Below are 3,507 nucleotides of genomic sequence, written 5' to 3'. Positions count from 1 at the left end.
GTCTTTGTTTCTTAACTTGTTTGGGAGATCCTGGAAGCACAGTCCTTTCCAGGATACCTGCCTTGTTGGTCGTCAGCACTGGCTGTGAGGATTCTGATGAGCCGTGTAGGCGCCCTTGTTCCAACACAAGACAGCGCATGTGCCCAGACTCTGTCCTTTCAGTTAAGAGATCAAGAGCTTCTCCTTGCTCTTATTATTATTGCTATTGTTATTTTTATTTTATGTGCAATGGTGTATGTCAGACCCCCTGCAACTGGAGTTACAGTTATGAGCTGCCATGTGGGTGCTGGGAATTGAACCCCGGTCCTCAGGAAGAACAGTCAGTGCTCTTAACCACTGAACCACCTCTCCAGCCCTCTCCTTGCTCTTGTATGTGACCCTGGAACATACCAAGATTTGTTTATCAGGCTGTGGTTTCCTGGCACCCGGAGGCCGTATGCATAGGAGAAAGAATACAACTTTGGCCTCAGAGGGACCAGTGTGATTTTGACGGGGTTCTGAGTGTCACCAGAAAGCTTCGAGGAAGGCCTGCCAAGCTCCCCTGGTGTTCGTAGAAGTCACTGTTGCTTTCGCACTTAGGGAACCTTTGATATTGTGTGGTTATAGCGTGCTAACCACACGTCTCTGTGTGCAGGACTTTCACCACCCATAGAAGTGTCTTCTCACTTCAACCACACAGCACAGCAGCCCTGTTCCACCATCCACGTTCTCCCCGGGGGGGGGGTGCAAATTACACACTGGCTGAAAGGTCGCCCTGGGCTGAGTGTAGGCTAGCCCACAGATGTGACTCCTAGATGGCCGTTAGTTCTAACTAAGGAACCTCACCAGTACTTCACGTGGCAGAGCAGGCGGTCTGGGCCACCTGAAGAGTACGCTGGGCCACCCTGAGCTGACCCCACCTTCCTTCGCAGCTAGTCTTTCCCTAGCTTCATGGATCTGCTTCAGGAGGGCCGGCCTTACCCAGCTAGGGGTCTGGTCACCTTCATGGATTGTCCAGGACACCGGCTGCTCCTACAGGGGTGTTACAGAATCCAGTCCTGTGGATTCTAGAGGACTCTTTGGTCTCTGTGTCTGGCCCCGGCTGGGGGGACTCTCCTGAGCTGCCGCCATGTCCTCAGGCACCAGCTTAGCTTCCTCCTAATTTAGGAGTTGTCTCTTCAACTCCCCCACTCCACCCAGCCAGGGCGCCAGGGCGCTGTGGCGTCCCTGACAGGACTCCCACAGAGATTGGACACTGATCCTTAACTACATCCAAATGCACAGCTCACCCAGTGCTATGCTCCATCCCTCCCAAGGGCTCTGCTGCTCCCTTCCCAGAGATGAGCCTTCAGGGTCCTGTGACCCACACACCACACACCTCTGTGGTGTCACCGCAAGGCCAAAGGGAACGAGCCAGGGCCATTACTGGCAGTGAGGCCACCTACTCCAAGATCTTGTCCAGAGCCTGGATAAGGAGCACCCAGTTACAGTTCCAACCCAGCCCACGTGCTACACATCATACATTCATTCATGTGGGCAAACACACATGAACACGAACCCAACCCACCTGGTACACATAAATCATACAGGCAGACACACATACATGAACCCAGCCCATGTGGTACACATGCATTCATGTGGGCATACATGCATATATGAAAACCAGAAAATTCTTTTCTAAAAATGACTATCTCAAAAAACAAAATGGATGCTGGGAGGTGGTGCTGCCCCCCCTTTCATCGCAGCAGAGGCAGGGGGATGCCTGTGAGTTTGAGGCCAGCCTGGTCTACAAGAGCGAGTTCCAGGACGGCCAGGGCTACACAGAGAAACCTGGTCTTGAACCCCCCCAAAAAGTGAATTGCAACATCCAAAGTTGACCTCTGGCCTCCACACTCACATGACCCACACGTGTACACCCACAGAAACACGCATGTGCACCCACACGTGTACACCCACAGAAACACGCATGTGCACCCACACGTGTACACCCACAGAAACACGCATGTGCACCCACACATGTACACCCACAGAAACATGCATGTGCACCCCCACTGTACACCCACAGAAACACGCATGTGCACCCACACTGTACACCCACAGAAACACGCATGTGCACCCACACGTGTGCACCCACAGAAACACGCATGTGCACCCACAGAAACATGCATGTGCACCCACACGTGTGCACCCACAGAAACACGCATGTGCACCCACACGTATGCACCCACAGAAACACGCATGTGCACCCACACGTGTACACCCACAGAAACACGCATGTGCACCCACACGTGTGCACCCACAGAAACATGCATGTGCACACACACATGTACACCCACAGAAACATGCATGTACACCCACAGAAACACGCATGTGCACCCACACGTGTACACCCACAGAAACATGCATGTGCACCCACACGTGTACACCCATCACATGCATGTGCACCCACACGTGTACACCCATCACATGCATGTGCACCCACACGTGTGCACCCATCACATGCATGTGCACCCACAGAAACATGCACGTGCACACACAAAATAAACAATACAGCAGTTCTCCCTTGTCTAAGAAAACTTCAAAGCCCCAGTGGACACCTGAAACCTCGGGTGTCACCACGCTCCATACTATACTGTGCTAACCTATACAGAAGTATTTCTATTCATGCAGCTAAGTACATGTTTAACATACTTGCATAGTATGCACTGGGCAGAGTGGGGGATTAAGAACGACAACATGGTAAGACAGCACGGTTATAACATACTAGACTCTTCCAGTGTCGTCCTTTGCTCTCAGAATACCCTGTTGAACTGTACTCATTTCCCCGGTCATGATGATGTCATGCCTAAAGGGGACATTAAGTGAGGTGACCCGTGTAGCCTGGCGATGATGTCAGGTTACTATCTTCGGGTTCCTTGACACCGCACTGTGTGAGCCATACTGCAACAGTCGACTGGACAACCACAGCTACCGAGTGACTGGGTAGAGTGCGTTGTGTGCACACGCTGGTCAAAGGGGTGAAGTGGAGATGCATGTGTGTGTATCCCACCCCTCAGACTATCATGCAAGCGGAAATGTGAAAACACAGGCATCACGTCGTGGGACATGCACACAGCACAAACGGCACACAGTGTGCTCACTGCTCCAAAACGCTTTCCAGTTAACTCTAGGTAAGGGAATGGGCTACAACATTAATTACTTTTTCCTTTGGGGGTCAAGTTCCAGCTGATTTCCATAGGTATTGAGCAAGCTAATCCAGGAAGGGGTCAGGGCTGCTCCTCCAACTTTCCCCAGAAGCCTCAATTCCAGCAGGAGCCTATGCAAGAGGAGAACGTCCCCAGGACTCATCAGTGCAGGGGTTAAAAGGATTCAATAAAGAAAGCTGCTATTCCAGCTGGGCACACACACCTGTAATCCTAGCACTCAGGGGGCAGAGGCAGGTGGGTCTCTGAGTTCGAGGCCAGCCTGGTCTACACAGTAAATTCCAGGACAGCCAGGGCTACACAGAGAAACCCTGTCTTGAAGAGA

At 52.0% G+C, this 3,507-nt stretch overlaps 1 long non-coding RNA gene across 1 annotated transcript in view; it reads right to left on the bottom strand.

The window, feature by feature from the left end:
• Positions 1-3,161: 3,161 nt before the first annotated feature.
• The window catches only part of LOC113835638, a 2,893-nt gene continuing 2,547 nt past the window's right edge, over positions 3,162-3,507 (bottom strand). Inside the window, exon 3 of the long non-coding RNA XR_004769802.1 lies at positions 3,162-3,295. This is a non-coding gene — a long non-coding RNA (uncharacterized LOC113835638). The remainder of the gene's footprint in view (positions 3,296-3,507) is intronic.

Source organism: Cricetulus griseus, chromosome 4 (genome assembly GCF_003668045.3).
Source record: "Cricetulus griseus strain 17A/GY chromosome 4, alternate assembly CriGri-PICRH-1.0, whole genome shotgun sequence".
Lineage (NCBI taxonomy): Eukaryota > Metazoa > Chordata > Mammalia > Rodentia > Cricetidae > Cricetulus > Cricetulus griseus.
Note: the sequence above shows the minus strand (reverse complement) of the source record. Positions and strands in the feature narration are given on the sequence as shown.